The 7,870-nt window shown below is 38.3% G+C and overlaps 1 protein-coding gene across 1 annotated transcript in view; it reads right to left on the reverse strand.

Moving 5' to 3' along the window:
- The window catches only part of RFX3 (regulatory factor X3), a 316,948-nt gene extending 310,731 nt beyond the window's left edge, over window positions 1–6,217 (reverse strand). Inside the window, exon 1 of the mRNA XM_074282834.1 lies at window positions 6,058–6,217. The gene's annotated coding sequence lies outside the window, so the exon portion shown is untranslated. The remainder of the gene's footprint in view (window positions 1–6,057) is intronic.
- Window positions 6,218–7,870: the final 1,653 nt, after the last annotated feature.

Below are 7,870 nucleotides of genomic sequence, written 5' to 3' on the forward strand. Positions count from 1 at the left end.
TGAAGGCCCCTCTAGCTCTAAACCATGGATTTTGTATGGGTGCAGCATGCCCTAGTGGAGAGTGCTGGACTTGAAATTAGGTGACTGACAGACCTGAATTCCACTTAGGTGTATGTATGACCATGAACAAATCTTTTAATCTCTCAGAGCCTTAGTATGCTGGTTGATAAAATAGTACTGTCTGCCTCACAAAGTTGTTGTGAAGAAAGCATTTGGCAAACCTTAAACCCCTAAGGAGAGTATAAACTCCCTGAGGGCTGAGCTATTTTCAGTTTTGTATCTGTATTCTAGCATCAACTGTCTAACCCTTTAGCAGACGCTTAATGTTTGCTGAATTGAAGTGCTATATAAATGCATTATTGTAATTGGTGGTTTTGATATATATACAACATTATTCCGTATTAGGACATTTATAGTTCTATGCTTTAATATGAGATCACTTTTAGTAATAATTACAATTGGAGCTGGCTCTGTAACATAGTATAAAAGGTCTCCTGAATAAGAAAAAAAATTATTAACTATTAATAATAGTTTATATTTGTATCATACTTTGAGATTTACAAAGCACTGTCCTTATGATAATTCAACTGCATGGTGAGTAATGTTAGCCTTATTATCTCCTTTTTATTGATGAAGAAACTGATTTCTCAAGATCACACAGTCAACTAAATTAGTTAAGAGCTATGGTCAAGGATAAAGCTAAGTTTTCCCACTCCAAACCCAGTGCTCCTTTCACAGTACCACAACTTGCATTTATTTAAGATGCTGTTGGGTTCAAATCCAGATCTAAGCTCAAATTCAATCTCAGATATTTTGTAGCTATATGACCCTGGGTGAGTCATTTAATATCTATCTGCTTCAGTTTCTTTATCCTTAAAATGGAGATAATAGCACTGATCTTCCAGGATAAAATGAGGCAATATTTCTAAAACTCTATGTATATGTTTGCTATTTTTTAAACAGTACCAGACTCTTTCAGTTCATACTGATGGATATTTAACTTAATGGGACAAGATTTAGGTTCATTCATTCTCCCATAAAACTCTCTATGACTTTAAAATCATACCTAGAAGGCAATACAAGATCTAAAATCATTCTTCCAAATCAATACAATACAAAGCAAGCTGGAGATGAGTTTTCTAGATAGCTATTAATAATAATTCACAATGTTTTAAGGTTTACAAAGAGCTTTCCTTACAACAGTCCTCCGAAGTGGATAGAATAGGTACATTAGCCCCATCTACCCAAACCAGATTAGTGAGAACCAGAGTGAATTTCGAGGAAATAAATTCTCTAGTTTATTTACACTAATTTATTAAACTGAAGCAATTAAATTTGCACTTGTTTGGGACAGCTTAGTGATAGCCTTAAGTCATTCAATAAAAAAAAAAATCACAAATTCTATTAAAATTTGATTTTGCAATGTTTTAAATAAATGTGTACAGTTGTGATGTATATCAACAAATTTCGAGAACAATAAAATTATGAATGCATATTGTCCAAAAATGACATAAATCTCAAGTTAGGTAAACTGATAGAAACAGAGATTAACACACTAAAATTCAGGACACACTCTATACAAATAAAGTTAACATTTTCAGATTTTCATTTTGAATGAAATTATAGTGAGGATCAAGTCTTGATACTGATTATGTGTTGTATTGACATATAATGAAATAGTATATATAGAACTTCTAAAAACTAAATTAAGCTCAATTTTCTCATATAGTTTCAGGCTAATACAAAAGATACCCATAATTTTTGAAAGATGTCTTTTTTCTATAAACTAAAAGTCCAAATAAGTTCATGTTGCTATGATAGCAATCCAAATAGCATAGCACCCTCTGGTGCATTTGCTATACGAAATATAAAATTCCCACAATGAAAATAGCACTGAAAGGCATCTTTAAAAAAGGAGGTGTGTGTGTGTGGATATTGCTTCATTTAGTAGCTGGATACAGAATTTCATTTTTGAAATTTATCTTAAAATATTTCTTTTCAAAAATACTGTAAACTAATTATTCTGTTATTAAGATAATTTTAATCTTTTCTCTATGAATTGGTAAAAATACATGATATAATAGAACTAAAACTTCACTTGTTTAGATATGTTCACATTATAATACACTACATTAAAAAGTATACTCATATGTGAAAGTTAGAGCTCACTTGTCATCATAATAAGATTGTATTTCATTTTCAACTATTATGGCTTCTTGCCCTGCAAAATTACCTCATTATTTGAATTGCCAGATAACTTTTGAATTTTTTTTATGTAATCAAAAGGAGTCAAGTAATATTATCAAGAATTAAATGATTTAGAAAAAGGTTCATGTTACACTACTTGCAAACAAAGGTACATTTTAAAAAATGAAATGTGTTTAGTAACTACACGAGTTTTAAACTATTTTAAAAAAAAAACACTTATTAAAAAGTACCTCTTCCTGGGAAAATAATTAGCTCTAAAAGTAGATTTTACTAATGACAAAAGCAAAGGATGCCACCTGCTTTAGACAGCCCTTTTGTGAGCCACTGGAAGTCCCAACACAATGCACTAGAAATGAAAGTGACACCTGTTTAAAGAAGCCATCTGTCCCTAACAAGCTAGATTTAGTCAAATCCACTTAATCTTGGATTTCCAAAATATGGGAGCACTATGCACCTGTGAGCTGAGAACTCAAAATATATTTTGTGGTGACCATTCTAAGTATATACAAATAATACTAGTCAGCAAAAACCCAGTTTGTTTGAGGAATTGTAAGTATTTAATTTTAAAGCCAGGATATGACTTTTTTATCTTATACTTAGCATATACAATTATTATATTATGCTATTCACAACAATTAAGTTTATTTCTTCAGTAATCTAAGTCCCTATTGCATGTCCCATTTTTCTGTGTAACTTTATTGATAAAGAATAGCAGTCCTGTTGTATTGTTCTGTTTGTTTTTACTAAGAAACATTCAAAATCTAAAAAATGAAGTCTTTATATTCTTCCTTCATTTTTTCCTGTTAGAAAGTTCAAACTAAGGTACACTCTAGCATAATTTAAAAAATATATATTTTTAAAATTACCAATAAGCAACATGTGCGAGTATTGAAATAAAGCAATGACTTATCTTTGATAGATTATACATTTATTTTGAATCTCTAGTTCATTTCCTTATAAAAGAAAAATAAATCTCAATCTTTCAAAAGCTAGGTTTTAACCCAACTGTATATCTAATTATATAAAAGTATACTAGGCTGAAAGGCTTGGAACATTTAAAAACCTTATGATTATAGTGAAATAGGCCTAACTTTTCTATTTCTAAATAATGAACAGATTTTTTGTTTAATACTTAAGAATGCACGACTCAAAAATTCTCTATTTTCTTTTAATGCAACTAATAAACCAGGGCATACACTGTAAACAATTCAGAAAACTCAAAATATGTATTAAAGATATTAGGACATTCAAAGATACATTAACATAAATATTCAATTACATAAAACAGGTATTCAAGTGAGTATTTTTATTGGGCTCCCCCCCCCCCCAATCACTGTACTTTCAAAGAATGCTAGGTGGTATCACCACTTGCTAGATCTAAAACTTAAGAACACAGGAAAATCCAAATGTTTCTCTCGAGAAACATTAAGATAGCAATAATGTAAATGATAAGCAAAATTACTCACTACTAATTGTCTTTAAGATTAACAAATCTGCCAACATCTTCAGTATTTATTTTAAAAACCTAAGTAAATGAAGATGACTCACTTTTAAGTGGAAATAATCTTCCAAGAGTATAACTTTATCAATAATCTCTTTTAAATTAATAGTTCTGCTACACCTATAAAAGTTCTGTGCTCACTTCAACATGCCACTGAATTTTTAAAAAGCACACCCCAAAATCTATGTGCAACAATTATGTTCCTTAAATGAACATTAAAATACTAAAGCATAACATCATAACAAAACTTACTCTACTGACAACCCCATTAAGCAAATGACAAAACTCTGAACCAGTATCTAATGAAAGCAAAACTCCCATTAACTTCAGCGAGACTTTATGAGACCCAGGAGCTTTAACATTCCTCTGAGCAAAAAATAATACAAGTTAGGGTTATAGATTTGACATCCAGAAAGATTAACCATAAAGTAATTGGGATCCTTTGAGAAACTGTTCTCAAACTAAAACATCATGTTCATTTATATAAAGTATTCATAGAAAAATAGGTTAAGGAATAAAACTTAGAAAAATACAACTCTTATTTGGCAAGATTAGTCCAACTTAAGTATTACAATTATTTAACCTGCTTAACATTTTACAATCTCAGTGCTGTCATATTCTTCAGTCTGCCCTATCCATTAGGTCAATATCTATCGCTTTTTGTTGGGGTGGTTACAAGGAACTAAGGCATATTCCAATCATTTGACAAGTTCCAAATTGGGAAACAAAACAAATGCAATTAAAAAAGTAAAATACATTTTTTCCACAAATGTACACTGACAAAACTAATACCACTTTCCTATTAGTTAATTAAAACTTTCACTATGTAACATACAGATTTAAGGAGTTTGTAATGTAAAACTGGATTAACTTTAAAGATCAACCCTGTTGTTAAAGAGCTAATATTTTAGGTCTACAAATGAAAAAATAAACATAAACATAAATATTTCAAAAGTAATAGCATGCTAAATTGATAAGAGTATTAAATAAATTTCACATCCTTTGAAAAAAAAAGTAAATACAAAGAATATGTTAACAACAGAGGTCTCTAGGTCTAAACCACAAAGTAAGGGAAATATACACGTTTCAAGTTGAGAAGCTTCATACATTCTTTATGAACAACTTGACTTCAATTTCAACTCTCAAAGGAAAATGAACAGAGAAAAGGGGGGGAAAAGCTCAAAGTACCATAACTCACAAATACCATTATAACACAATTCTCTCAAAGCTTTCTTCTGTCCTATCTCAGTTTAAAATACAGTCAATATACCTCAGTGTAAATTACTAAGACCTTTTCCACTATTTAGAGGTTTATCAAAGTGAAATGGAACCTCATAACCACCCTCCCATCTCCACATGAAGATAAAGCTCTGTCAATAACTACTAACCGAACTATCACAGATGCTCTGCATCCGGTTAAATCACAAGCACAAAAAAAGACACTTAAAAAAATCTCTCCGAATCAGCAAGAGCACAGTAGAGGCCCCTGTCTTCAGTAGGGTGGGGTGGGGGACAGAAGTGGGGGTGGGGGGGGAGAAAGAGAAGGGAGAAGAGTGCTGAATGGATATTAAGACTGTTTGCAGCACAAAGAAAATACAGTTTTAAAAGAAAAAGAAAACAATGAAACTGCTGGTGATTAAAGACTACCCTATTTATCACAAAGCAAAGAGAGGACAGAATGGAGGAAAGAGGTGGGAAAAGTTCACCAATGTTTGAGGTTAAAGGGAAAAAAATCCATACCAGGCCCTACAAGTCAACAACAACAACAAAATACCTCTGGCTTCTCCTGCACATTGTAATCTATTTCGGTTTTGAAAAAAAGCAGGAAACATAACAGGTTAAAAAAAGAAAAATGAAAGGGGGAAAAATTCCTGGTCTCTGCACCTGACCCTCTTCCTCAACCTTGAGATCAGAAATATTCCATAATACCAATCAGAAAACTGTATTTTCCTCTCTCACTCCCCACAGATCCCCCAGATCATACTCCATCCCTAAAGTGTAACTAGAGGAGGGGGAGGAGGTTGGGGGGCCAAAGACGTACACATACATCCTAGTCTATCTATATAGTTAGTAAATATAAATTGTAAACAAGCTCCAGAAAGAGAGGAAAAGCAGCAGCAGCAACAGCAGCAGCAGCAGCAGCAAGCAGCAAGCAGCAGCAGCAGCAGCAGTAGCAGCAGCAGCAGCCCCCGGGGTGTGAGGAGGAGAAGCAGCAGCAGCAGCAGCAGCAGAAGAGTGAGACACACACGCGCGCACACACATACACACAAATACACACACGCACGGACACACGCATATACACACATCCACACGCTCCCACACACATGTAGATATAGAATAATATTCACCTTGGCTGTGGATTATTGTGGTGTTGTTGGTGGGTGATGGAGATGGTGGTGGTGGGGAGGAGGAGGAGGAAGAGGAGGAGGAGGAGGAGAGGAGTAGTTGTTGTTGATGGGTAACAGTCGCCAGGACTACGGTGACTATGGCGCTTGATTCACAAGGCAACGGTTGCTATAACTCACAAAAGAGAGAGAGAGGGAGAGAGAGGGAGAGAGAGAGGGAGAGAGGAGGGAGAGGGAGACACTCGGGGAGGGGGGGTTGGGGGAGGGAAGAGGGGAGGAGGCAACCGAACCTGAGAGCCGCCGCCGCCGGAAGAGGCGGGCTCAGGGTCCAGTGACTGACACCTCCCGGTGGGAGTGGGAAGAAGGCGGAGGCAAGGATAAACTAGCGACTCGAATGACGGGAATGGACCCAAAGCGGGGGAAGGGGCCGGGAGAGGAGAGACCAGGAGCTCCTTCCGAACTGACCCTATTGCTTCTGCAGGCGAAACTAGGAGATGGGGGAGATTTGACGGGTGGTTTGATGGGTTTGGAGATTTTGTGTCTCCAAGTTTAAAAGACTTAACAGCTCAGGAGCATAGCTTTGACAGGAGGACTTCCCCTGCCAACCCCAGTCTCCGCGTCGCCCCAAACGAAAGAGAGGGTGAGGGAGAAACCAGTTAGGGTAGAGGGCAGAGGGACATGGCGCTGGCAGGGGTAGGCGGTAAAGCGAAACGGGCGCTTCTGAGAGTGGCCGCCCCTGCTGCCTATGTCACTTCCGGGGGGCTGTAGCCCGGATGTTGCCTCTCCTGGAATTGAGGCGGAGGCGTCTCTAACTGCTACTCCTCCTCCACCTCCTCCTTTTCTTCTTCCTCCTCCTCCACCTTCTTTTAAGTAGCTGAGCAGCTTGGCGTTTTGGGGCTCCTTGATCCCGAGCGGGACAAGAGTTTTCCTAGCCTTTTCTTCCCTTCTTTTATGCCCTCCCCCTCCCTCGCTATCTACCCTCTTGCATCCCGGTCCCCCCCCCCCGTCTCCCTCCGGCCCCCAGAGGCCACTGAGCGGAGGCGAGCGGTGCTGAGGGTAGTGTGTGTGATTGGGGGTAGGGGAGGTTGGGGTGGTTGGGGTAGGGGTAGTGAGGGGAAGAGAGAAGTCTTGGGGGAGGGGCGTAGGTAGGGAAGGTGCGCGTGCCAAGCTCGCGGTGCCGCGGCCGCCATTTTAAAAGTGAGCAAGAGACCTGAGCGCGTACTGGAGGTGGCCTTGGTCGAGAGAAGATTTGATCTCAGTCACCTCGGTTCTTGGTAAAAGTCATTCAGATTCCTTCCTCAGCTATAAAGCTGGGAGAGAGGAAAAATAGGTGTGGAACGATACACAAACAACACCTGTCGACATCCAGACCAGGAGCGGAGGAAGGGCGAGGGAAGTGTGGCCACCTGTCTCCGTATCGACGTAGCCCGGGCCGAGGACACCCGCTCCTATGCCCAGTGTGATGCAGACCTGTTACTCTGGAGACTGACGGTTTTATTTTTCTCAGAACATGAGCTAACCATTATAGGTCCACTGGTTCATCATTGCAAAAGTACACAGTGGGCCCAGCCCAGGTTCTAATCACTAATTGTGGCGTTCCCTGGTGGTGCTGGTGGGGAAGGGGGTAGGAGGAGGAAGAGGGAAAGGAAAAGGGAAGAAAGTAGGGAGAATGAGGCTTGAAGATTCTGGCTTTGCTCTCATTGGCTCCTCCAAGTCCTTTGCAGATAACTTGAGGTGGCCCTCTGGACAGGGCTTTAGTTAGCATGGACCTAGAATTTAGCATGGGGAGGGAAGTAGGGTCCTGGGGAAGGCCCTG

The sequence above is a fragment of the Sminthopsis crassicaudata genome, chromosome 1 (genome assembly GCF_048593235.1).
Source record: "Sminthopsis crassicaudata isolate SCR6 chromosome 1, ASM4859323v1, whole genome shotgun sequence".
NCBI lineage: Eukaryota > Metazoa > Chordata > Mammalia > Dasyuromorphia > Dasyuridae > Sminthopsis > Sminthopsis crassicaudata.